Source organism: Narcine bancroftii, chromosome 1 (genome assembly GCF_036971445.1).
Source record: "Narcine bancroftii isolate sNarBan1 chromosome 1, sNarBan1.hap1, whole genome shotgun sequence".
In the NCBI taxonomy this organism is placed as follows: domain Eukaryota; kingdom Metazoa; phylum Chordata; class Chondrichthyes; order Torpediniformes; family Narcinidae; genus Narcine; species Narcine bancroftii.
This window is the reverse complement of record NC_091469.1, coordinates 58,587,012-58,614,809: the sequence shown is the minus strand read 5'-3', so window position 1 is coordinate 58,614,809 and position 27,798 is coordinate 58,587,012. Positions and strand designations below refer to the sequence as shown.

The window sequence follows — 27,798 nt, the reverse complement described above, 5'->3', positions numbered from 1 at the left end:
TTAAGCAATCCCTACGGCATGTGTTCTCTGATTAATAAGGGATTGTTTAAGGTGGTATGTGAGTGGGAAGGGAAGGTTGAGAATCACTGATCGAGACCCAATTGTTACTGAATTATTTTGCTTGAAAAATTGTCATTGGCCCATTTCCTTTGGAGTGAGGGAAACAGTGTACATAACGAGTCAATTAGGTATGATTAAAGGAGTAGTTTTCAAACTTTCTTTCCACTCACATACCACCTTAAGCAATCACAGAGGACTTCTAGCATCGGGATTGCTTTAGGTGGAAGGTGAGTTTAGGAGAGCAGTTTGAAAACCATGTCTGCTGGAAATACAACCTCAAGGAACTGAATCAGCCTCTACTTGTGTGTCTATTGTTTAAATTACCAGTGAGAAACTGTTCTGGCTCATGCAGGCCCTAAATTTGCCTACTTGATATCCTAGATACTTGAGCAGAGTTGAACTTCAGGTTTTAGAATTATGACTCATCACATATGGGTTTTAAATTGAATTTTGGGCAGAAATGGGGTAATAAATTGAGTAGAAGTGGAATTGGAATTTAGATGGGCTTTACAACACAATTACCAAATTTGAAATAGCCAGTCATCTTTTTTGGTTGCATGACCTACTACCACATTTGAGGATTATTCGACCTGGGATTGGTGCAAGCTTTTGAAAACACTCGGAATCCAGATCACTGATGTTGGTGATGATTTTTGGCAGTGTGAGGGCTAGGCCTTCTAGATGCCCATGATTGAAAGGTGCAGGCCAAGGCATCAGTGAAATAATAATATTGAGGAACAGCTCAGCCTCAGCCAGGGATATGGAAAGGAGATGTATCCTTCCAATTACTGCATCTGTGGAGCAGCTGGGGACAAGGAAATTTCACATGCATTCATTCCAGAAGCAAGATGAAACAAAAACCTAACACATTCTGGATGATGACCAGCAAGAGATTGAATTAACAGGAGGCAGATTTGGACAGAAAGAATCATTTAAAAAGGAGTATTTATGCGGAACTGTGATAAATTATGAACAAGTACATTCAAAGAAAAATGTGTTAATATAGCTATGAATTAAGTTAAAAAGGGACCTTGAATATTTCAAGCGTTCTGAGGGTGAAGTCTTTCTCACTTGACTAAAATCTAGAAATGATTAAATAATGAAATATGATTGTTTCTTTTCTGTATGCATTTCTATAACCTAGTGGTTTATGATTGCATTAAGACATGATCCATCCAAAACAGTTTGAGGCTTATTCGCAAGAAGGCACACTATTTGTATTTTTTGTTTGTAGCAATAGTGCTCACCTTAGTGGACTACCATGTGATTTCTCCAATTAAAAGGAGTAACAATAAAGAACAGAGAGAGAGAGAGAGAGCTTTTAAAAGTACAGTTTACAATATTCATGTACTTATCAAAAATATTTAGAGGGCTTCTACATGCTTCAACTTTAGTTTTTATTTTATAAAAAAAAAGCTTTCAATCCAAGTTTGCTGATGACAGTAAATTGAGTGGAAATGTAAATTATGCAGAGGATATGTAGAATCTGCAGAGAGAGATGTTAAATGAGTGGGTAAGGGTCTGGCAGATGGAGTACACTGTTGGTAATTGTGAGGTTATCCACTTTGGAAGGATAAATGGAAAATCAGATTATGATTTAAATGGCAAGCGATTGCAGCATGCTGCTGTGCAGAAGGACTTGGGAGGGCTTGTGCATGATACGCAAAAGGTTGGTTTGCAGATGCGGCAGGCTATTAAGAAAGCAAATGGAATGTTGGCAAGAGGTATGCATTTAGAAGCAGGGAGGTTATGCAGAAACTGTACAAGTTACTGGAGAGGCCTGTATCTGGACTACTGCGTGCAGTTCTGAATTCCTTACTGTGCAGAGATGGTTCACCAGGTTGATTCCAGAGATGAGGGGGTTAGCCAAAAAGAGATTAAGCCACCTGTTACTGTACTCACTGAAATTTGGAAAGATGAAAGGGGAATCTTAGAAAAATAAATGAAATTATGAAAGGTACAGATAAGATAGAGGTATGTAAGTTGTTTCCACTGATATGTGAGACTAGAATTAGGGGACAGCCTGAAGATTCAGGGTAGTGGATATAGAACAGAGATGAGGTGGAACTCAGAGTGATAAATCTATGGAACTCTCAGCCTCCATTGCTTCAATGGGCAATCTCAGTAAATATCTTTAAGACAAGGATAGATTTTTACATAGTAGGGCAATTGAGGGATATGGGGAAAAGTCAAGGAGGTGGGGGTCAGCCATTATCTTATTGAATGGAGGAGCAGACTCGATGGGCCTGATGGCCTACTCCTGCTCCTATTTATATTCTTATCAGGCATTTTTATTCTTTAATAGAATTTTTAAAAATTAGTTACTAATTGTTGGCATAAGACATTGATACATCTGCATTCCACCATGCTTCAAGGCCATGCTGACAATAGAACACTGAGTGTTCCCCATATGAAACATTCTCATTAGGTATATCTTTGTGAGGTTTTTCAGTTGGTTGTTTTTCCAGACTCTCTTGTGTAGTCTTCCAAAGGTGCTATTTGCCTTGGCGAGTCTGTTGTCTATCTCGTTGTCGATCCTTGCATCTGATGAAATGGTGCAGCTGAGATAGGTAAACTGGTTGACCGTTTTGAGTTTTGTGTGCCCGATGAAGATGTGGGGGGGCTGGTAGTCATGGTGGGGAGCTGGCTGATGGAGGACCTCAGTTTTCTTCAGGCTGACTTCCAGGCCAAATATTTTGGCAGTTTCCGCAAAACAGGACGTCAAGCGCTGAAGAGCTGGCTCTGAATGGGCAACTAAAGCGGCATCGTCTGCAAAGAGTAGTTCACGGACAAGTTGCTCTTGTGTCTTGGTGTGAGCTGGCAGGCGCCTCAGATTGAAGAGACTGCCATCCGTGCGGTACCGGATGTAAACAGCGTCTTCATTGTTGAGGTCTTTCATGGCTTGTTTCAGCATTATGCTGAAGAAGATTGAAAAGAGGGTTGGTGCGAGAACGCAGCCTTGCTTCACGCCATTGTTAATGGAGAAGGGTTCAGAGAGCTCATTGCTGTATCTGACTCGACCTTGTTGGTTTTCGTGCAGTTGGATAACCATGTTGAGGAACTTTGGGGGGCATCCGAGGTGCTCTAGTATTTGCCAAAGCCCTTTCCTGCTCACGGTGTCGAAGGCTTTGGTGAGATCAACAAAGGTAATGTAGAGTCCTTTGTTTTGTTCTCTGCACTTTTCTTGGAGCTGTCTGAGGGCAAAGACCATGTCAGTAGTTCCTCTGTTTGCGCGAAAGCCGCACTGTGATTCTGGGAGAACATTTTCGGCGACACTAGGTATTATTCTATTTAGGAGAATCCTAGCAAAGATTGTGGTTGCAATGGAGAGCAGCGTGATTCCCCTGTAGTTTGAGCAGTCTGATTTCTCGCCTTTGTTTTTGTACAGGGTGATGATGATGGCATCACAAAGGTCCTGAGGCAGCTTTCCTTGGTCCCAGCAGAGCTTGAAAAACTCATGCAGTTTGGCATGAAGAGTTTTGCCGCCAGCCTTCCAGACCTCTGAGGGGGGATTCCATCCATACCTGCTGCTTTGCTACTTTTCAGTTGTTCAGTTGCCTTATATGTCTCTTCCCAGGTGAGGACCTCAAGAAAAGAAAAGGGGTGGACTCACATACAATGCATTTAACAAGCTAATCCACGAACTAAAGACGTTGATAATATACCCTCCACCTGGCGTGCAGTCTCGCATCCCTCTGGTCTGAAAGTTACGCTACGCCGGGAAAAAGTGCTGTAATGTTATTTTTATTATTTGTTGTGTTGTTTTTCTGCTAGTTCCCAATTTTTGGGAAACCTCCCAATTGTACACAATGTATTAAGTCTTCCTGGAATAGGGACAGCAGAGGTGATAATTACTTTGAGGAATGGACAGGTTTACCTTTAGAATGCAGACAGGGCACAGGTATAGAGTGTATTCATAGTGGGGTACTTTATTTAGTACCAGGTATGGTCCGATCTAGGAGGGGAGGTAGGCCCCTCCAGCCCGGGTAAGAAACCTGAATAGGAGAAGGCCACTCCGATATCAAACCTACGATCCAAGGACTTCGCTGCCACGTCCCAGCTTGCTTGGCCACGGCACACGAACCATGGGTGTAAAGGGTGGGGCCAACACTGCACTCCACCTAAAAGCTCCTTTGCGCAGGTCGGAGGACATGTCCACGTCCTCCCCCTCCACGTCCTCCCCCTCAAAAGATGCTCACAAACTCAAGCTAGCATGCTGGAACATTAGAACCATGCTAGACAAGGCTGACAGCCATCGACCTGAACGCCGGTCTGCCCTCATCGCACATGAGCTCCTCAGACTTGACATCGACATAGCTGCTCTCAGTGAAGTCTGCCTTGCAGATGTAGGCAGCCTCCAAGAATGCGGCGCGGGCTACACATTCTACTGGTCCGGCAAGCCTATGGATGAACGACGCCTATCTGATGTAGGCTTCATGGTCAAGAACTCCATTGCCTCCAAACTCGAAAACCTCCTGACAGGCCACTCGGACCTGATCATGTCCATGCGACTTCCCCTTCAAAACAAGCATCGCATCACCCTCATTGGTGTCTATGCTCCAACCCTCCAGGCGGAACCAGCAGAAAAGGACAAGTTCTACACTGATCTGTGCAACCTCATTCAACACACCCCTACAGCCGACAAGGTTGTCATCCTTGGCAATTTCAACGCTTGCGTCGGCAAAGACTCAGAAACCTGGCCAGGAATCCTGGGCAAGCATGGTGTCGGCAAATGCATCGACAACTGGCGCCTCCTGTTGGAGCTCTGCGCAGAACAGCGGCTTGTCATTACAAACACCCATTTTCAGCAGAGGGACAGCCTGAAGACTACCTGGATGCATCCCCGATCCAAACACTGGCACCTCCTGGACTACGTCCTGGTGCAAGAAAGAGACAAACGAGATGTGCTCCACACCAGGGTCATGCCCAGCGTGGAATGCTACACTAACCACCGGCTTATTCACTGCAAGCTCAACCTTCACTTCAAGCCAAAGTCCAGGAACAGTAAAGCCCCCAGAAAGAGGTTCAATGTTGGAAAATTGCAGTCAGACGAAGTGAGAGGAAACTTCCAGCAAACCTCAAAGCAAAGCTCGAGGATGCAATTCGCCTCACGGACTCGTCCCCTGAAACCCTCTGGGATCAGCTGAAGACTTCCATACTCCAATCCACTGAAGAGGTACTGGGCTTCTCCTCCAGGAAAAACAAGGACTGGTTTGACAAAAACAACCAGGAAATCCAGGAGCTGCTGGCAAAGAAGCGAGCTGCCCACCAGGCTCACCTTGCAAAGCCGTCCTGACCAGAGAAGAAACGAGCCTTCCATCGCGCATGCAGCCATCTTCAGCGCAAACTCCGGGAGATCCAAAATGAGTGGTGGACTAGCCTCGCCAAATGAACCCAGCTCAGCGCGGACATTGGCGACTTCAGGGGTTTCTACGAGGCTCTAAAGGCTGTGTATGGCCCCTCACCCCAAGTCCAAAGCCCGCTGCGCAGCTCAGTCGGCAAAGTCCTCCTCAGCGACAAGATCTCCATCCTCAACCGATGGTCAGAACACTTCCAATCTCTTTTCAGTGCCAACCGCTCAGTCCAAGAATCCGCCCTGCTCCAGCTCCCTCAACAGCCCTTAAGGCTAGAGCTGGATGAGGTCCTCACCCAGGAAGAGACATATAAGGCAATTGAGCAACTGAAAAGTGCCAAAGCAGCAGGTATGGATGGAATCCCCCCCCCCCCCCCCCCAGAGATCTGGAAGGCTGGCGGCAAAACTCTTCATGCCAAACTGCATGAGTTTTTCAAGCTCTGCTGGGACCAAGGAAAGCTGCCTCAGGACCTTTGTGATGCCATCATCATCACCCTGTACAAAAACAAAGGCGAGAAATCAGACTGCTCAAACTACAGGGGAATCACGCTGCTCTCCATTGCAAGCAAAATCTTCGCTAGGATTCTCCTAAATAGAATAATATACAAAAGAGTCTGGAAAAACAATCAACTGAAAAACCTCACAAAGATTAGCGTATGCAGAGTCGTTGTCATACCCACACTCCTGTTTGGCTCCGAATCATGGGTCCTCTACCGGCATCACCTACGGCTCCTAGAACGCTTCCACCAGCGTTGTCTCCACTCCATCCTCAACATTCATTGGAGCGACTTCATCTCCAACATCAAAGTACTCGAGATGGCAGAGGCCGACAGCATCGAATCCACGCTGCTGAAGATCAAACTACGCTTGGTAGGTCACGTTTCCAGAATGGAGGACCATCGCCTTCCCAAGATCGTGTTATATGGCGAGCTCTCCACTGGCCACTGAGACAGAGGTGCACCAAAGAAGATGTACAAGGACTGCCTAAAGAAATCTCTTGGTGCCTGCCACATTGACCACCGCCAGTGGGCTGATATCGCCTCAAACCGTGCATCTTGGCGCCTCACAGTTCGGCGGGCAGCAACCTCCTTTGAAGAACACCGCAGAGCCCACCTCACTGACAAAAGACAATGGAGGAAAAACCCAACACCCAACTTCAGCCAACCAATTTTCCCTTGCAACCGCTGCAACCGTGTCTGCCTGTCCCGCATCGGACTTGTCAGCCACAAACGAGCTGACGTGGACATTACCCCTCCATAAATCTTCGTCCGCCAAGCCAAAGAAAAGAAGAAAATAAATGCAAAAGATGCCATGCTGTATTTTTAAAGGACAGTGAGAAAACTTCACCTGCGCCCTTGACCAGCAGCACATTAAAACTAATTGTTCAGGCCACTTATTGCTTCATTGTTTCTGGAGATTTTCTGTGTACGAGTTGTGAAAACTCAGCACCCATATTGGTTGGTGACTTTATGTAGTTCAAAATGTTTTTAAAGTCAAGTTGCCTGAGTCAATGCTTTTAAACTTCATTGCTATTAGCAAACTGAGAAGTTTCAAAGTGCCTCCTCATCAGGCATTTGAGAAGATTAAGAATGAAGGTCTTTGTACAATCTTGTTAATTACCGGAGGTCTTTGGGGGCTAGAAAGTTTGTCATTCTTCATTGTAAAATAGCAGCTTTTTTTGTGCAAGCTAAAATGGCAACTTTATGCAATAAAATTTGGCTATCAATTTGTACAGAAGGGTTAAAATTAATCTGTACATTTTGTTGACACAAAGCCTGAGTCTGTCCTTGAGGTGAGACTTCATGTCCAGCTGACAGCATTTCTTGAGTATCCTGCAAGAGTACCTGCCTGACAGGTGGTGCTGCATTAAGGATATTGTCTGGCAGAGCACAGACAGAATTGTGGAATCGCATGGAGCACCATTTCTTCTCCAATTCCTAACTCTTCCTGACATTGCGTTTAATTGATGATTGAGGATATGCAGGAAAGACTTTACCTCAATCCTGCAGAGTAAGTATTATAGTTCCCAGGTCTGGTGACAACGTGCTTAATGAATATCGTCCTGAAACAAACAAATTAAATTTTAGGCTAGGTTTTTATTAACATGACCAAGATTTATCTGCAAGTCCTGGTATTCTGTTGGTGTTTTGTGTAAGAGCAGGAAACTGCTTGATTTGTTGTTTTCTATTTAGTTTACAAGCTAGAAAAAGTAGGTTGGATTGCCTGGGTAATTGCCAAATACATGAATGACTGATGGATAGCACGTAGCCCTGTTTACAGTATTAATTAAACTTGATATCTCATTTTATGTAATCTATTAGTCAGTAACTGTAGAATAAATTATTTCTTTTTGTGAGAAGGTCGTGATTTTTAAAAAAAGGTGAACGGAAAGCTGCAGGATCTTTTTTTTCCCCTTGGCATAATAGACTTGGTGTCACATGTACAGTCTGAAAAGAAACAACAGGCCTTTTGGTGTTTCAGAAAATGCACCTGGCACTGTTGCACGTAATTGGTGAAACTCGAAAAGATAAATGAATGCATATTTATAATGGTATACTAAATAAGAAGTCAGAGAGAAAAGCAATTATTTAAACTGCTTGTGATGTCCTCACAGCTCTCTACCCTGACAAATGGAATTGTAGAATAGAGAATTGTTTAGGATCTTTTAGTTTTTGGTGGTGATGGAGAAGAAGGAGGGTTATGGGCATTGTGCAGGGAGGTGGGACTAGAAAGGGATGTTTGGTTCGGTGCGGACTAGAAGGGCCTAATGGCCTGTTTCCGTGCTGTAATTGTTATGTTATGTGGAGAACCTGGAAGGGAAAAATGACATTTTAGTAATCCTGGAAAAAAAAATTAAAATTGTGATGTCACAGCAAATCCAAAGTTAAATCTTGAATTCATGTATAAAATCATTGGATATATACTAATTTGCATCTTTGTGGAAAAATCACATCAATGCATTGAAGGCCATGACCAAAGTACTGGTAAACGAGATTAGCATAGGTGGTTACTGAACGTTGAGCATCGACACACTGAGCCAAAAGGCAGTTTCAGTCCTGGTTAACTCCATAAATTATAATTAACTCTTATAATTGCAAATGGAACTCTTAGCTGATTTTTATGATGAGCACATGATTATTGAATTGAGTCTGAACAATTTTAGGCTCTGGATATCTGATTTAAGAATGAAATGTACAAATTCTGTAAGACAAAATGTAGCTTTGATTTCTCAAATATGAGAAAGTGAGATATCTGGTTTGGGAATGACGTAATCTCACATTACAAACATTAAGCTAGTCTTCGCCCAACATTACCTAATGGCCTGAAAGCACCTGAGGTTGCTTGATCTTGGAAGCTAAAGCAGACTCAGGACTGGTCAGTACTTGGAGGGGAGATGACCTTGGGTAGGTTTCTGTGAGGGGTGCTGGACAGAGTAGCAACTTTCTGCCTGCCTTACAATAGACAAAAGTTGATCTATGTAACACTCTAAATGTTGTATTAAATGACAATAATGGAACCTTTACCTTGTTTGTGCTGCCCTGGACTTCATTGCATTTGAGGATGATGACATCAAGCTCGTCTGCTGAACTGGGATGTTAGAATTTAGTCATTGTATTTGATATTCTTTTTCCACAAATGCTGCCTGAATTGTTGATCGTTTCCACAGCTCTCTCTTTTCATTTCGGATTTTCTGGGATGCACAGCATTTTGCTTTTTGTACTCTTCTCTTTGGCTTGGCTTCGTGGACGAAGATTTAAGGAGGGGGTAAAAGTCCACGTCAGCTGCAGGCTCGTTTGTGGCTGACAAGTCCGATGCGGGACAGGCAGACACGGTTGCAGCGGCTGCAGGGGAAAATTGGTTGGTTGGGGTTGGGTGTTGGGTTTTTCCTCCTTTGCCTTTTGTCAGTGAGGTGGGCTCTGCGGTCTTCTTCAAAGGAGGTTGCTGCCCGCCAAACTGTGAGGCGCCAAGATGCACGGTTTGAGGCGATATCAGCCCACTGGCGGTGGTCAATGTGGCAGGCACCAAGAGATTTCTTTAGGCAGTCCTTGTACCTTTTCTTTGGTGCACCTCTGTCACGGTGGCCAGTGGAGAGCTCGCCATATAACACGATCTTGGGAAGGCGATGGTCCTCCATTCTGGAGACGTGACCCACCCAGCGCAGCTGGATCTTCAGCAGCTTGGACTCGATGCTGTCGACCTCTGCCATCTCGAGTACTTCGACGTTAGGGATGAAAGCGCTCCAATGGATGTTGAGGATGGAGCGGAGACAATGCTTGTGGAAGCGTTCTAGGAGCCGTCGGTGATGCCGGTAGAGGACCCATGATTCGGAGCCGAACAGGAGTGTGGGTATGACAACGGCTCTGTATACGCTTATCTTTGTGAGGTTTTTCAGTTTTTCCAGACTCTCTTGTGTAGTCTTCCAAAGGCGCTATTTGCCTTGGCGAGTCTGTTGTCTATCTCATTGTCGATCCTTGCATCTGATGAAATGGTGCAGCCGAGATAGGTAAACTGGTTGACCGTTTTGAGTTTTGTGTGCTTTTTGTACGAAGTTATGTAAATTTACAATGTTGTTTTATTCAAGAATCTGCTTCATCAAGGGCATTTTTAGCCATTTAGAGGTTAAAATTAAAATCCTTCATTGTTTAAATGTTAATACAGTATTTGATGCCTCCTTGCAGTTCAGTGACTTGCTATTCAAGACCCAGAAATCAGCCAAGATCGTTTAGGCACTTTCAGGTGGCCACTTGCCCCGCTTGTAAAGCCGCATATTTTGGCAATATGTGGCTGTGGGGAGGCCACGTGAATCTGCAGGAGGTGCCTGCGAGGTGAGCTTGGTAACCCTCCTCTGAGAGGGATAGGATAATCAGCGCAGCACAGTGGCTCCCCCAGCCATCTGAATGCAGCTGGCTGAAAGTGGCTGTCAAAGGGACGGGCTGCTGACGTGGCAGTGGCGTCGTCAGCCTGAGACGCCTGGCGCGAATCTTGAAGCACATTGTGTAGGCAGGCTAGTCCAGATACAGTCGCTTTGTTTATCAGTGAAGGAAAACCGTGTATTTGAACAATGGCTCCAAGAAAGGCTTGTAACTGGTCTGATGAAAAGGTAAGACTGCTTCTTGACCATCGAACTCAGGAATCCCAGGAAAAGGAGCTCAGTGGGACAGTGTGGGATGGTCCCACATTTGAGCGGCTGTCTGGAGTGCTCACAGCACAAGGGCACAAGCGCAGTAAAAATTAGGTGATCATGAAGCTGAAGAGCATGAGGAAGAAATTCCACGCAGTCCTGGACCACAACAGGAGGAGTGGCAATGGGCCCAAGGAGTGGCAGTACTTCAACCAGTGCCACACTCTCGAGGTGGGGGGGGGTGCTAGCTGCTCAGCTACTCCCTCGAATGTAGCCAGTGTTCTGGAGAGCCCTGAATCCCCAGAGCTCATCCCTGAGGGATCTCTGGGTTCACCCAGCAGCAATGGAGGAGACATGCTGGTCCAGGAGGAGGAGGCCACTGCCGAGGACCCGGCAGCCACTGATTTGGATGCCCTCGAGAGAAGCCGTGCAGAGGTCACCGTCCCTGGAAGTGGCGAGGCGGCACTCTCAACAGAGAACACAGGTACAGTAGCATTGAGATTGTGTTCATGGAGAAGCACCTAAGTCCAATGCTGATGCACTTTTCCTGTTTCCACCAAGAGCCTCTGGTCCCAGATGCAAGCGCCAGCGACTGACCAAGGGTCAGGTTCTCGCAAAGGAGCTGCAGACGATTATGTTGGCACTTGACAGGGAGGACAGAGAGAGAGACCACCAGCATGCAGAAGAGGTGCTGGATCACAAGAGAGTCATGCTCGCCGACCAGAGGGAGGACAAGGAGGCAACGCTCCGCTCCGAAGTGGAGAAACATGTCAAGTCAATATCTGAGTTTGGAGCTTCCCTGTGGGGACTGAGTGCCGCAATGGACAGGCAGTCAGTCATCTTCAACAGATTGGTCACGCGAATAGAGGCCTCTCCAGTCCCACAGTCATGTGGTCAGCCTCATCCCATGTACCTGGCCCCTCCATCCAGCATGCCATTTTATTCCATACCAGTGCATCACGCTTGGGCATTACTGAGATGCTGGGGTCTGGGACAGGTTCCTCATTCCCCCACCTCCAACTCGTTCCTCTCAATGCTGGAATGAGGTGTGTGTTGGACTAAACATCCTTAATGCTGCTAACTCACTGTTCACTTTTGTTGTTCATGAAGCCCCTCATAAGTGCAATGTTTTGTGCGACACTTAAAGGATGGAAACATTCAGCAGTGAGATGCTATGGTGCCGGTTGGTTGTGTTGTGTTTACTGTTTTAGTGTTTGTTCTGTGGTGTTCAAGTGTGGAGTGGATTTGCACTGTTATTTGTCCATTCCATGATTTCCTTCAAGTTTAAGCATGATGTGAAATGTTTACGTTGCGATATCTACCTGAGATGGTAGCAGTATGATTTCTCAAAGAACGTTTTTTTATTAAATTTTTAACAAGCACACAAATCTCATGTTTCATTTATGTGCATCTGTTCCCTTTGCGTGAGCACATAACATGCCAGGCAGTAGGTGTATGTCACCACATTGGGGGGGGGGGGAGGGTGGAGGGGGGAAACAAGTTGTGGAAAATGGGGAGCTGGGTAGCAGGGCCATACCCTTACAGAATGTGCACATAATGGCAGAATGGATGTCCTGGTGCCCATGGGCCTGCTGATCAGCACAATCTGCGCTATTGGGTGCAGGACCATCTGCTTCAACCAATGTCCACTCTGAAGGGAAGTCTTATTAATCTCACATATATTGTGCAGGCAAATACAACACATGGGACTAAAGTGGTAGAGATATCTAGACGCTTGGACAGTCACCGCCAGCGTCCTTTTAGACTGCCAAACACATGTTCCACCACTATCCTTGCAGAATTAAGGGCCTTGATAAATCTTTGCTGATCCAGATCCAGTACACGGTGCTGTGTGAACCCCTTCGTCAGCCAGCTTCGTAGAGAGTATGCCACATAAGATGTGCTGGAGCCTCCACTCCATCAACATCCTTGGACATCTGCAGGCACAACAATGCAGAAATGTAGTTAATTCATGCACCTAAACATCGACACAAGCATGCGTAACATTTGAAACACTGAGCTTTGAAAGGTGAATGCTCTGGAAGAGGTATCCTCCCTGATCCTCTGCCTTTCTATACAGAGGAGAGTTTGCAAGCACTCTGGCAACATGCGTGCGGCCTGGCCATCCCACAAACACATCTGAGAAGCTGTGACATGAATGGAAATTACAGTCATTTGTAATGGAAGATTTAAACCGTATTTCTTACTTTTGCAGCCTTTGCTTCTGCAAGGCTGAGAACCTGCTTGTTGCATATGAATTAGTAGACACACCTAAATTCCACCATGGGGCCCTAGACCAGCTGATGCAAGAAGGGATGCAGTTGAATCAGAAGACAGAATCCAATTTACACCATGAGGCCCAGAGATGCAGTTGTCTTTTGTTGGTCGCAGACTGTCAGGAGACCTTGAAGATAATTAAATCATTTGTTCAAAGAGATAAGATCTGAAGTAAACAACTTTTGGGTAATATAAGCCATGGTCACACTGCTGAAGTTTGAGACCCTCCAAGAGGTGGCAACATATCTCAGCAAGAACAACAACTTCAAGATTCCAACCAAAGTCGGGGAGGTGGAGAAGCTGCTACCGGCGCCCAGACAACCTACTACAAGTGTGCAGTCGTCGCCTCGCTTTGGCAGTTGGGACCAGTCCAGGCATTGATAAGTATAATTGGGAAGGGCTTGCATATTGTAGTGTGAATTCAGCTTTAGATTTAGTAATAAAGACTTGTATAAACTGAACTGCTCTGTGTGTGTGTGTGTGTGTCTATTTTCTTTCGGTAGCTCAAACACTGTGACCAATCTAAAACGAATAAAATGAGAGGTATAAGTTTACCATTTGAAACCCTGAACTTTGAAGGGTGAATGCTCTGGAAGAGGCATCATCCTTGGTCCTCTGCCTTTCAAAACAGAGGAGAGTTGGCAAGCACTCTGGCATCATGCGTGCGGCCTGGGCACCCCACAAACACATCTGAGAAGCTGTAACATGAATGGAAATTACAGTGAAGTTATAGTCATTTGAGATGTGATGTTATAAAAATCAATAGAGACATAACTCACCAGAATCTGTGGTCGACCACCACTTGCAGAACCACCGAATGCCACCCTTTGCGATTGTAGTAGGCTGCAGCATCAACGCTGGGGGTGATGATGGGAATGTGTGACCCATCAATGGCACCAGCACACATTGGGTATCCCCTTTGCGCAAAGCCATCAATTGTCTCCTGGAGATGTGTTCCACTTGGCAGGGAGATGAAACGTTTACCAAGGAACTTCCTCAAGGCGGCAGTCACCTCCTGCACCACCATGCACACGGTGCTGACGCCTATTCCAAAGATGCTACTGATGGATCGATACTCACAAGGGATGGCATGCCACCATAGGACCATAGTTAATTGAAGTCCAGGCTCCAATGGTCAATGCAAGTCTGGTCTATGCAGCTTCAGGTGAGGTTCTAAGAGTTACAGCGTGAAATGAAAGGTGCCACACAACATACAAAAGTGTCTCCTCCACTCAGCATCATCAAATTTGGTGTGGACATTACTCCAGAACTCGGGGCCCTGGGATCGGTTTAACCTCCAGAGAGACCAATGTGTCACCATAGCTAATTGACTGACCAGCAGCATTCGCCTTTGTCTGGCGCTTACGCTCCACACACCTTTCAACTGCTAACTGCTGCCGTCTTGCCCTCAACCTTTGCAGGAACCTTCTGATTGCATCTATACGATTTTCAGATCTCGAGGACGATTGAAGAGCTTCAACAACACAAATAGTCGTTCTGAACACTCAGAAAGGCTGAAATCATCATTATTATGTCTCCTATATGAACAGGATTCGCCATTGTCCCATGTTCCTTCTTGTCGTGCTCAAAATGATATCGCATCAGTGGGCGGGAGTACAGCTGACACTGAACAGGAGCTGGAGTGTGCTCAGAGGCGCATCCGATGCAGCTATCCCTTCAGGTGGCCAGCTTTGCGCTTTCAGCGCTGCCATCTGAATAGCAATTCAAAGGGCCGCTTCTACTTCTTCAGGTGCATTCTTAGGGGAGAATGCACGTGAAGAAGCCTTTTGGTTCTGATATATGCTTGAAGAAAGCCCAGTTTCTGTAACCTAAGGGTAGAGCATAATGTGCAAGGTATAAGAATCTACATCTTTAATAGAATGTAAATGTTACATTGTGTTTGTTTACCAGTTATTAACTGAAATGTTTTTGCCTTTTTCACATTAAGTGCCTTTTCCTGTGTGATGTCAATCTGTTGGCTCAACAAGTCAACACACTAGTCATTTTCAAGCTAAATTTGAAGCAATTGTAGACAAATTAATGAAAGTAATCTTACTAGGAGAGCAAAAGATGGCCAGGACTCCAGTCTTGATCATAATCCATCAATGCCTGTAAAGTTTGTGGATTTGGGCATGTGGCAAGGTATGAACTTTTGTTATGACTTGAGGGAATGATGGTCATTCTTGGAATCATACATGTGCAACACGTTCTCACTACTTCAGTTCAAGGTCCACAAATTGAGATTGGAAAAGCAGTTGTTAACTGGGTTTTAAATTCCCAAAACAGGCTTTCTTATCTCTCAGCACATTAGCGCTGGAGAAACTCAGCAGGTCATGCTGCATCCATGAAAACGAAAAGGAAGACAAATGTTTCAGGTCTGAGCACTTCTTCGAGGGGACTGAAAATCAGGTAGATATTGAAATGAGAAGGTGGAAGCAGAAAGGGGAGGAGCACTGGCTAGCAAATGGGAAGGGGAAGATAAAAGAAGATAAAAGAGGAGGTGGGGGTGATTAGCGGGCTGACGCCAATGCTTCTGGGATTTGTTGTATTACTGTGCATGCGCTATACTGGCGCGGCGGCCAGCGGGCCACCTCTAATACATTTTTGAAATGATCTTGCGGGCCAAATATAATTATATCGCGGGCCAAATTTGGCCCGCGGGCCAGAGTTTGACATGTGTGCCCTATGCCATTGAAACTCTGTAATTAGTAAGGGATTGCTTAAGGTGGGATGTGAGTGGGAAGGAAAGGGTGAGAATCACTGCTCTAGACCCAATTGTTACTGAAATATTTTGCTTGAGAAAAATTGTCATTGGCCCATTTCCTTTAGTGTTCTGAAACCGTGCACAAGATGAGTCAATGAGGGATGATTAAAGCAGTGGTCTTCAAACTTTTTCTTCCCACCCACAGACCACCTTAAGCAATCCCTTACTAATCACAGAGCACCAATGGCACAGGGATGCAAGTGGAAAGAAAAAGGTTGAGAACTGTTGTATTGTGGTAACTCCACATCTGATTAGGTTAATTGTTAGCCAAGTGGTCAGAGAAGGACCCCCCCCACCCCAAGAAAGGCTTAAATCACAGGAACAAAATAAGCTTCTGTCTCACTGCTCCCAATCTTACACACAGTCCTGATGTGGAATGTGGGGTCGCAGCTCCACGTTCACCCGAGTTCAGGTGCTGTCTGTGTGGAGTTTGTACACTCTCCCCTTGTCTTGGACCAACAGGTCGGTCGCCTGATGAAGGCACCTGAACCCGCCGTTGAAACGCTGGCATCCGGGGCGGTGGAGGAATTGGCTGAGAAGAGCGCGTTGCTCCCACCCCCCTCCCATGGTTGGAGCGGGATTAAACTGCGATCTCATGGTGCCGGGCTCGTCTCCAACAAAAGGAGCGGGAGGCAGGGTCCACCGCGCACGGAGCGAGGGAGAAGGCATCGCCAACGAGACGTTCGGTCTGTCGTCGCTGCTGAAGCGCAGACCCAGCGAGGATGGTCCCCAACTCCAGCCACGTCTGTGTGTCCGGGAGCCGGGCGGGCTGAGTGCGGCGCTCCGATCCCCGGGATTCGGGACTCAGATCCCTCCACACCTCCAGCGTCTTCATTTTCACCTTCAGTGTGCATGCGCTATACTGGCGTGGCGGCCAGCGGGCCAACTCTAATATATATTTAATATGATCTTGCGGGCCAAATATAATTAATTTGGCCCGCGGGTCAGATTTTGACATGTGTGACCTAGAGGGACAGCAAAATGAGCATGTACACAACAGGTTCAGCAGCAGATGAACAAGTGCAGCTTCATTCTTGGACAGTAAGCCACAACAAGCCTAAAACAACTGTTAGTCAAATGTAAAAGCAAGTGCCTTTAAGACAGGAATGGTGTGTGATTTCTAACATCAACATTGCAAACATTGCTTTAAATATTGAAAATTTGAGATCAAGGCTCAATATAAAACTTTGTTCCTCTAATGAGCTTGTGGGGGAGGGGGAGAAAATAGGGTCAAGGATGGTAGGAAAATGTTTTTGCTGTGCACTTTGCTTGGCTAAACTTGATTTAATCTGTGTTCATTGATTTGTGAAACATGTTGAAGCTCTGGACAAATTCTCACGCATTCCATTGCAGCCACATCATTTTGTGAGCCTGACTTCATTTTTAATGTGCTGCATAGATTACACATTTATGCTGATTTTCTTTTTTCTCTCATTGCAAATTGCAAAGTGGGTCCTAAATTGAGAATCCAGATCTTAAAATTCATCTTTCGTCCTCCCAGGTTGTCAGGGTGGAGCGGGAATGATGTTCAAAGGACACTTCTGAAAAACTTTCAAAGAATGTAATAGTTGAAGACAATACAGGTAAGAATATGTTCAGTGGAATAAAGGTTGCTACTTTTGTTTCATCCTGCACTTTGTTCTTGGAACCAGTGGCAGGTTTTTGGCATTGAGAGTTTGAACTTGTGCATGAATGTGTTTCATCTAGATTTCTGTTTTCCACTAGCGAACTAGTGATCAAGCATGAAATCTTTGAAAAGGAAAGGTTCAGCTGTTCCAGATTTCTCCAGCTACATTAAGATCAAATTTTGATGAATAACTCTGGTAAAACTAATGCACTGGAAAGAGAATTGTCAACATTTTGAGGTATTTTAAATTCATTTCAAATTTGCAAAGTGCATCTATATTAAGAGTAGAGTCATGCAAACACATATTTCTTGGAATCTTTACAACGGATGGCTAGGATTTTTGAAAACTCTGGTGAATGGAAGGATGTCAAAGTTAAAACATTAAGACCTAGTGATTTTTTTTTTGTTTAGCTTTTTTCCCCATCTATTATTGTACATGTGGAGCTAGACATGTGCAAACTGGAAGCTTACCAAGACTCAAGTACTGTAAAGGCAAGATATCTATAAATTTGTGGATATTGACAGTAAATCGATTATGCTGGAAAGTGAGGCTGAGGTACAAGAACAACCAGTACCTTAATGAATTGTGGAACAAAATTGACAACTAAATAGCCTACTCCTGCTTTTGTTTATTGTGTTCTTCCTCTTTTTCCCATCTCTATCCTTTCTTTCCTTCCTACCTTCCGCAATGTCAAAATAATCTTTGGAAAAAATGCACATCGATAAGGTAATGTGGGGGAAGGGGAGAAGATGCCCTTTTGTTTGGGGAAATAAGTCATACCAGCAAGGTTGGGTATGCCCTACTTGATTGAGCTCAGTGATGCAAAGCGGCTTTGAACTGCTTTACTTGCATTCAAAGTGCCCAAAGTTGGTCCCAGAATTTCATGATTGTTGTTTAGAAATGGTGAATAAAAAGCATGTCTCTGCAGTCATAAGGATGTGCAACTTAAAGGCAATGATGGTATAGCCTTGCTGTTTTTGCTCTGCTTAATTGCAGCATTGGTTGGGCACTGATGTATAATGTTTGTGAACTGCCCCTGTGCTTCCTACATGGTGGAACAATGCATTCTGCATGTCCATGGAACAGATGTTTAATCCAATGATGAGAACAGTATACAAGATGAAATACAGAATTCACTTCGAGTACATATTTAAATTTGCCTCTTGGTAGATTAACATTTTTGGAACAAAACAAATTGTACATTTTTGTAATGAGCTAAGGGGTTTCTAGGTAACAAGCTACTGGGATTATTTTGAGATGCATATCCAGAGAAGATTTGCAAATTTAATGTTTGCAGCATTAATAATATCAATATAGCATGCTGTTGCATTGAAACTTGAATGCAATTGATTGTCAGATAGTCAGCTTGTGTCCTTGTTTTGATGCACCTCATGATTAAAAACCTGGTATGTCTTGCATTCAAATTGATTATTTTTGTAAACAATAAGAAGAGTCCATCTTGCTTTTATTTATTGTCATTTAAAAAAAAACTCCGGTTCTTTTTGTGCAAGTTCTTATTTCTTCCAGATAATAATCGCCTGAGGTTATCATTAATTATTTTGATTGAATTGTTTCACAATTTTTAACAGCATGACTCTTATTGGAGGTACAACATGTTAAAAAAAAATAAGATTTATCTTGAGGTAATCGACTAATCTCCAAATTCTGGTGCATATCTGACAGTGTCAGATAAACCTCACTTAATGTTGCATTTTGAAAAAAATTTCCACAGTAGGTTGGGCAGCGTAAAATATCATGCAATTTTATTGCAAATATAAGACTAATAAATTCTGTAAATCGTGCAGCAGCTTGGCTTCTCAAAGTTTAAAGCGTGTCTGCTTGGGCGTGTCTGCTTGGGCGTGTCTGCTTGGGCGTGTCTGCTTGGGCGTGTCTGCTTGGGCGTGTCTGCTTGGGCGTGTCTGCTTGGGCGTGTCTGCTTGGGCGTGTCTGCTTGGGCGTGTCTGCTTGGGCGTGTCTGCTTGGGCGTGTCTGCTTGGGCGTGTCTGCTTGGGCGTGTCTGCTTGGGCGTGTCTGCTTGGGCGTGTCTGCTTGGGCGTGTCTGCTTGGGCGTGTCTGCTTGGGCGTGTCTGCTTGGGCGTGTCTGCTTGGGCGTGTCTGCTTGGGCGAGTCTGCTTGGGCGTGTCTGCTTGGGCGTGTCTGCTTGGGCGTGTCTGCTTGGGCGTGTCTGCTTGGGCGTGTCTGCTTGGGCGAGTCTGCTTGGGCGAGTCTGCTTGGGCGAGTCTGCTTGGGCGAGTCTGCTTGGGCGAGTCTGCTTGGGCGAGTCTGCTTGGGCGAGTCTGCTTGGGCGAGTCTGCTTGGGCGAGTCTGCTTGGGCGAGTCTGCTTGGGCGAGTCTGCTTGGGCGAGTCTGCTTGGGCGAGTCTGCTTGGGCGAGTCTGCTTGGGCGAGTCTGCTTGGGCGAGTCTGCTTGGGCGAGTCTGCTTGGGCGAGTCTGCTTGGGCGAGTCTGCTTGGGCGAGTCTGCTTGGGCGAGTCTGCTTGGGCGAGTCTGCTTGGGCGAGTCTGCTTGGGCGAGTCTGCTTGGGCGAGTCTGCTTGGGCGAGTCTGCTTGGGCGAGTCTGCTTGGGCGAGTCTGCTTGGGCGAGTCTGCTTGGGCGAGTCTGCTTGGGCGAGTCTGCTTGGGCGAGTCTGCTTGGGCGAGTCTGCTTGGGCGAGTCTGCTTGGGCGAGTCTGCTTGGGCGAGTCTGCTTGGGCGAGTCTGCTTGGGCGAGTCTGCTTGGGCGAGTCTGCTTGGGCGAGTCTGCTTGGGCGAGTCTGCTTGGGCGAGTCTGCTTGGGCGAGTCTGCTTGGGCGAGTCTGCTTGGGCGAGTCTGCTTGGGCGAGTCTGCTTGGGCGAGTCTGCTTGGGCGAGTCTGCTTGGGCGAGTCTGCTTGGGCGAGTCTGCTTGGGCGAGTCTGCTTGGGCGAGTCTGCTTGGGCGAGTCTGCTTGGGCGAGTCTGCTTGGGCGAGTCTGCTTGGGCGAGTCTGCTTGGGCGAGTCTGCTTGGGCGAGTCTGCTTGGGCGAGTCTGCTTGGGCGAGTCTGCTTGGGCGAGTCTGCTTGGGCGAGTCTGCTTGGGCGAGTCTGCTTGGGCGAGTCTGCTTGGGCGAGTCTGCTTGGGCGAGTCTGCTTGGGCGAGTCTGCTTGGGCGAGTCTGCTTGGGCGAGTCTGCTTGGGCGAGTCTGCTTGGGCGAGTCTGCTTGGGCGAGTCTGCTTGGGCGAGTCTGCTTGGGCGAGTCTGCTTGGGCGAGTCTGCTTGGGCGAGTCTGCTTGGGCGAGTCTGCTTGGGCGAGTCTGCTTGGGCGAGTCTGCTTGGGCGAGTCTGCTTGGGCGAGTCTGCTTGGGCGAGTCTGCTTGGGCGAGTCTGCTTGGGCGAGTCTGCTTGGGCGAGTCTGCTTGGGCGAGTCTGCTTGGGCGAGTCTGCTTGGGCGAGTCTGCTTGGGCGAGTCTGCTTGGGCGAGTCTGCTTGGGCGAGTCTGCTTGGGCGAGTCTGCTTGGGCGAGTCTGCTTGGGCGAGTCTGCTTGGGCGAGTCTGCTTGGGCGAGTCTGCTTGGGCGAGTCTGCTTGGGCGAGTCTGCTTGGGCGAGTCTGCTTGGGCGAGTCTGCTTGGGCGAGTCTGCTTGGGCGAGTCTGCTTGGGCGAGTCTGCTTGGGCGAGTCTGCTTGGGCGAGTCTGCTTGGGCGAGTCTCAAATGAGACAATGTTTGAGAAAAATGGAGAGCTTAACACAAAGTAGATTTTTTTTAGGTGATTTACTTGACAATAGCCTTTTTTACACAGATTTCGCTATACTGCCATAAAGACGACATGTTATTGAGATGGCTTTGCTTATTTACACTAAACCAAATGACAATGGCACAATACTGCCCCAGTATGTCATTTTGCAAAGTATTCTGGCATTCCAGAAGCAAAAGAGGCATGTCTTGTAACACAATAGCATCGGTGACTACTGTGACGTATAACAAACCATGTATTTTAAGAATATAAGGCCCACTTTATTTAAAAAAAAAGGCTCAAAAATATCTTCCAGGTTTTGTATGCAAATTTGAAATTAGGATAATGGAGTAACACCAACAGAGATCATTGTTGCTGTGTGGCTCCCTAGCATCACCACCACCTATTGTTGGGGGCTGGTGGCAGGCTGTCGGGGTGGGGGAGTGGGTTGGTGGGTTCAGTGTAGGGGATGGTGACAGTTGTCAGGAGACTCTCCTTTTTTTTCCTTTTTGTCAGGAGACTCTCCTGCGGCCCACTTTGGTTTCTGCACTGGCCCTACTGTCCCGCTCCCCCCAGGAGAGAGCAGGCTGTGGGACGTCCAGGGACTGACAGCAGCAATTTGTTTTTGAATTTTTTTTCTGCTATAGTTAAACTGCTTTTGTTTTCTCTTGTAAATTACAGCAGCATTAATATTGAAAAGATTTTTCCTGTTGTCCTAGTTGAATGTTTTGACCAAGTTTTAAATGCTTACCCGTAAATACACTAGAAATTTCTTAATATTCACCATTGAAAAGGGAGGGTGGGGTGGGGGGGGGGGGGAGGCTTCTTGTATGCTTGTGGGTCTTGTACGTGTCAAATACAGTACACACGTACATCCTTTCTGGCTTGCTGGCTCGCCCTTTTTACAGACATCAATTCGGTGCTGTGAGTCCGTGACTACCTCTGCTGGCTTAAAGGCGGGACTACAATGACCCCTATTCCATGTTCACACCTTTAACACAGAAGATGCAATGTTCCTGCCTTGAAGTGGCTGTGTAAAAGGGGCTAATGTTGGCAGCTGCTGTTGTGGGTTGGGAAGGATTGGTAATGTGTGAATGTGAGGTAAAATAAGTTAGAAACTTTACAATTTAACATTCAGAGGTGGAAAACAAAGCTGGAATCATTCTTGGTGTTGGAGATGTTTTAATTTCAACCAAAGGCCATTGTTGCATGGCCTTTTGTGTTTTTTCACACCAGATATGATGCATGGTATATTAATGGGCTTTGCAGCTTTGTCCAACCCATCATTGCTCCTGATCATACATGAACACTTTGTGAGGTGGATTTGTCTTTTAGATTAGATCATCTTCTGAAGTCAACCCAAATTGTCTTAATAGCTTCTTCTTAGTGCCGTTAAGATTGTAAACATGCATGACGGAATTCTGAGAAACTGAACCACTACACAAAAGTGAGATGATGACCTTCATAATTGTCTTCAATGCGTTCACACACCCTTTAGTTATTTGAGGAAAGAATGATGATGGACAAAGGGGCTTCTCTCCTCTCCCCCTCCCCACCTTTTTATTCTGCCTGATTTTGCTTGTACTGATGGAAAGATGGTAGTAATTACTCCTTTCAGCACATTTGAGTTTCAGCGAAGGCCATTTGGTCTATGGCATGCAGCTCAGACATTCCAGTGGTTTATGGACCACATAATCACCAGCTTCGATTTTGTTTATTTACATTGATGATACTCTGGTCAGATGTGTGGTTGAAGAGGAGCCAACCGCCACCTTATCTCATTGTTTCAGAGGCTTGATGAGTTTGGCACTGTGATCTTGAGCTGCTGATCTTGTATTTTTGGGACATAGAGTTAAGCAACATGGTAGTTTGCCTGATGAATTGAAGTCTGAGAGATTCGAGAATTTCCCGTACCCGTTAAGTTCTCCTTTGAGTGTGTACCACTATTAAGATGGATCTTGGATGCTCAAAGGCAGAGCTAGTATATGGCATTATGTTAACCTTGCCAGGTGAGTCCAACACAAAGCTCTATGATCCAAGTAGCTATGTTGATTGTTTTCCTGAAAACATGAGATTACTCCAACCTACGCCTGTGCACCAGCCATCGCCTGCAGTGAATGTGCCAAATGATTTACAACTCTGTACTTGTGTGTATCTCTGCCATAATGCTGTTTGCAAACTATTTCAGCCTGTTTACAATGGTCCTTTTCCGATCTTAAAACTCCTGTGATGACTGGAATGGAAAAGTTGACGAGGTTTCCTTCAACAGGTTGAAGCCAGCATATTCAGGTGGTCCCCTATCTACAATCTACGTGACTTGTATCCATCCATACGTAATGACTGAAAAAAAAATGTATAAATTTTTTTAAAAATAAAGGAAAAATTAAGTAAATATAAAAATTATGCATCATGTCCTGGGGATCCAGGAGCTGTTTATTTTGAAGGACCAACATGGCAGCAGCCATGTACTGGGATCCTGAGACTTCTCTGCTACCGAATATGTTCTATTTTCGGGACATGAAGGTGGTGGCGGACCCAGTATTCGCGGTGGGGGGAGGTGAGCACAATGCTGGTGGGCAACGGGTCTCTCCGGTGGTGAGCAGGCTTGGCCATGGACAAATTTTAAGAACATGTCAGCCTGGAGTAACTTGCATTCATTTCAAAGACCGACCAATCAGTCAGAATGGTACTTGGACGTATGTCATGGGCCATCGGTATGGATGGTCCACGTTCTGCCTCGGAGCTAGAGTCTGGACCAGTCACATCCTTGCCAGTCAGACTGTGCATCGCCTGTCTTGCACTATCATGAGCTTGGGCCAAATTGTCATTTCTCCAGACTGTTATGTTGTGGGACGTGGCTTCAAGGCTGAGGTGTGGGGGGGTGGGGGGAGGGAGCGGTGGGGCAGAGAGATATGGTAGTAGCATACTTTGTTGGGATGAGAGTGAGAGTGTCAGGATGACCCATGTGGCAGTGAGCCAATAAGAATGTCAAAGGTTTGGCTGGGTGGTGTTTGGGGAGTTGAAGAATGCAATGTTGTGGTTTGTGAATAATAAAAAGTAAGTCAAGTTCACGATGTGCTGAAAGAAACAAGTGAGTGTATTCTTTGTAAGCTGTGGCAAATCAGTGCCATTACAGTACTTAATTGGACCCAGGCCTGAAATATTGGTTACCTTTTTTTTTTACTTCCTATGGATGCTGCATGAGTTTTTCCAGCCTGTTTGTGTATTGCAAGGAATAGATGTGTATATTTATAAAATAGTGCAAGGGCATCCTCTTTTGCCAGTGTGAGATCCATTCAAGAGTGTGATGGGCTTAAGCTGTATAGACCATTCTCTGCACTTTGCAGTTTTGGGCAGGCAGTTCCTGAACCATCTTTGATGCATCTGTAAAAGCTAACAGGGACATGGCAAATTTCCTCAGGTATCTGAGAAAGTCGACCCTCTGGTTCATTTTGAGTTGCGACCATGATGAGTTGTTAGTGATAAAACTTGAAGCTCTCTATGGCCACACTGTTGAGACATGTTATCCTCTGCTTTCCGAGATCAGCAACCAGCTCCTTCACTTTGCTGACATTGAGGAAGAAATATGCGGACATCACCAGACTCTCTCTTTCTTGCCAGTCAAGAATGTACCGTAGAGAATATAGTATGCAATCTTGCAGGACATCAAGTGTTCATCATTAATGTGGAGGTTTTACCAATCCGAACAGCAAGATTCATTCCAGAATCTTTTTGTTTCTGGATCTTTAATTGGGACTGAATCATTTCAATGTACATTTGCATTAAACTGAGCAGGAATGTGTGACATCTGTGCTCCCATATGGTCAGTTGTGTGACTCTTCCTCCATTATAACAGCAGCTGGTTGATTGAGCATTGTTAATTGTTGCAGTTGATTATCTTGGATGACCTACAATTTTAAGTACATTTGACCTCTGAGCAGAATATTTCAAGCACGTCACTGATGAATAACCTTCCTACCATCTGCATCCTGAAAACTTTGACCGAATGAATATAAAACTTGATCTTTTAAGCTCGAGCTAATAGATAATGATTGACTGACTTGGTGGGTTATAGTTGCTTATAAACAGTGATAGAATTCTTGAGTCATTGGATGCCATGAATTTTATTGCTAGAATCTTATGACTTTTGCTGAAACACTGCAAGCTAATTTTACATGTGTATGTTAACTTTTCAAGAGGATAAGAATTCAGTGGATATTAAAAAAAATCATTTAATGGGCAATCCACATTTTAAAAAATACTTGGGTGTTACTTTAAGCCAGACTGAGCATGTTGATGTTTCAGCATTCTGACAGTACTGCAACTGATGACTCTTTGATCATCAGTGCCTCCCCCGAAGTTTTAAGCTATCCCGAGTAGGAATTATGTAATTGAATTAGTGAGGGTAATGAGAATGTTAAAGATGACATTTCTTGCTGCTCTCACAACGTCATATGATTCTGACATTCAATACCATTTGTTCAGGGCACTTTTTTTCACAAAAAGATGTGCTAGATGTAGCATGGTTAAATTCTGAAGGTAAAATGATTCTAAATAAAAAGTCTTTATTATTGAAACATTTTTGTGTATCCTACTTTCATTGAAATTGGAAAATTGCTGAGCCAAAAGCTATTTTTAAGCCAAATTCTGCTAACTCAGTTGCTACAGGTAACACTTGAAAAGAAAAAGCAGCATCATTTAACCCACTGGTTCTCAGCTTTTTTCTTTCCACTTTAAGTATTCCCTATGCCATAAATGCTCTGTGATTAGTAAGGGATTGCTTAAGGTAGTATATGGGTGGAAAGAAAAAGTTTGAAAACAATGTTGTGTGCATGGCTTCGTATCTCCAAAGGAAATGATCTAATGACAATTTTTGTCAAGCAAAATATTTCAGTAACATTTGGGAATAGATCAGTGGTTCTCAACCTTCCCTTCCCACTCACATACCACCTTAAGCAATCCCTTACTAATCACTGCATCGATGGCATAGGATTACTTAGTGGTATGTGAGTTGTTACGAGCCCAGAGGACCCCAAAACCCAGCAGCAGTAGACATTTACAAAGACAAATGGTTACTTAAACAAAAGTTGCTTTTAATTATCTTTAAGCATGAAAACAGAATCACACTTTAACTTTTCACTATTGACTTAACTAACCTAACTTAACCCCCTTCTAATTCTAAGTGCGCTTGTATGTAATGTACGTGTAAGTTCAGAAAAGTTATTTGATTCACAATCCAATCTCCTTCTCATTCCTCTAAGTTCACTGGTTGCAGGCAATTCTTATACTGTGCATAGAATTTAACATTTATAAAGTTCACCAGGCTTTGGTGCTTGAAAGGTAAATGGTTACCACTCAGGAAGGTTCTTGTCAGTTTTCAGAGAGAGATTTGTTGTATGCTGGATATCCACAACTGATTCCTTTTAATCAGCCACTTCACTGTCTTGCTGAAGAAACCTGCCCCTCAGGGTTCTCCAGATGATAACCTATTTCTTAATGGTCATCACACAGTTCCTTTTTTGTTTCCCTTATTCCAAGTGAATCATTAGACAGCTAGTCCTCTCTTGCATGAACCACAAGGGCTTTGACCAGGCTGAACCAAGCACTCACAACCCATCTTCCAAATGGGGTTTTTCCACAAGCTTGCCAGCTTGTCCTGTTCCAGTCCCAGCTGTTGCTTCTGACTGTAGAACTCAGTTCTCTCTCTCTGAAAGCCTGTTTGACTCTCTCTGCTTGCAAAACCACATGACCCTCTTAGAACAGCAAGTTCCCTTCCAGACAACTGCGGATCTAACAGGCTCTTTCATCTGGGTGCCTTTTTGTAAACAACAATCCATTAGTGAAGTCTCTTGGGAACTCTCCAAAGCTTTGATTCTGATATTTCTAGCATGAGCAGAGCCCCAGTATTTTAAATAAGATCTGTTTTAAAGTGTTTGCATGTGACTTACATTTAAAAAAAACCTTTCCCAATTTATCTCCTAAAAACAGATCTATATTCTGACATAAAGTGAAAAGAAAAAGGTTGAGAACCATTGATTTAACCTCTGCTAAATCTATTAACTTGTTCCTTAGATTAAAGTTGTGGCTTCTTCAGTTTTCAGATTTAAAACACCATTTCTGGGTGCTAAGATTTGGAGTTGAAGGTCCAATAAAAGCAGCAAGGAATAAGCAGCAAGGAATTAGATAATTGAAAGAAAGGGTACAGAGCATATTAAAGAAGGCATTCTTCTGGTCCGACTACTTGTCGTGCACTTCTGGTATTGTTATTAGTCATTGTTGAAGGTAAACCCTAAGGGTTTCTACAAGTATATTAAGAGTAAAAGGATAGTACAGGACAAAATCGGTCCAAGAGAAGATCAGAGTGGTCTATGTGTGGAACTTCACAAGATGGGGAGATCTTAAACAGCTTTTTGCATCAGTATTTACTCAGGAAACTGGCATAGTACATATGGATGGAAGGGAAACAATCAGTAGTGGCATGGAACACATAGAGATTAAAGAGCAGGAAGTGCTTGCTTCCTTACAGTGAATCAAGGTAGATAAATCCCCTGGGCTGGATATGATATTCCCCTCATTTCTTGAGGGAGATGTGTGTAGAAATTGCAGAGTCCCTAGCAGAAATAATTAAAATGTCCTTTGCCATCGCTGAGGTGCCGGAGGAATGGAGGGTAGCTCATGTTGTTCCATTGTTTAAAAAAAGGCTCCAAAAGTAAACCAGGAAATTACAGGTCAGTGAGCCTGACGTCAGTAGTACGTAAATTATTGGAGGGTGTTCTGAGAGATCAGATATACAAGTATTTGGACAGCCAAGGGCTGATTAAGGAGAGTCAAAATGGTTCTATGTGTGGTAGGTCATGTTTTACAAATCTTGTGGAGTTTTTCAA

The 27,798-nt window shown here is 44.9% G+C and overlaps 1 protein-coding gene across 6 annotated transcripts in view; it reads left to right on the top strand.

Annotated features, from left to right (window-relative positions):
- Positions 1 to 27,798, top strand: part of LOC138758565 (KN motif and ankyrin repeat domain-containing protein 1-like) — a 326,554-nt gene that overhangs the window by 66,063 nt on the left and 232,693 nt on the right. For all 6 annotated transcript variants that reach the window (XM_069927715.1, XM_069927732.1, XM_069927666.1 and 3 more), the window contains exons 2-3: positions 17,078 to 17,159; positions 17,302 to 17,441. The gene's annotated coding sequence lies outside the window, so the exon portion shown is untranslated. The remainder of the gene's footprint in view (positions 1 to 17,077; positions 17,160 to 17,301; positions 17,442 to 27,798) is intronic.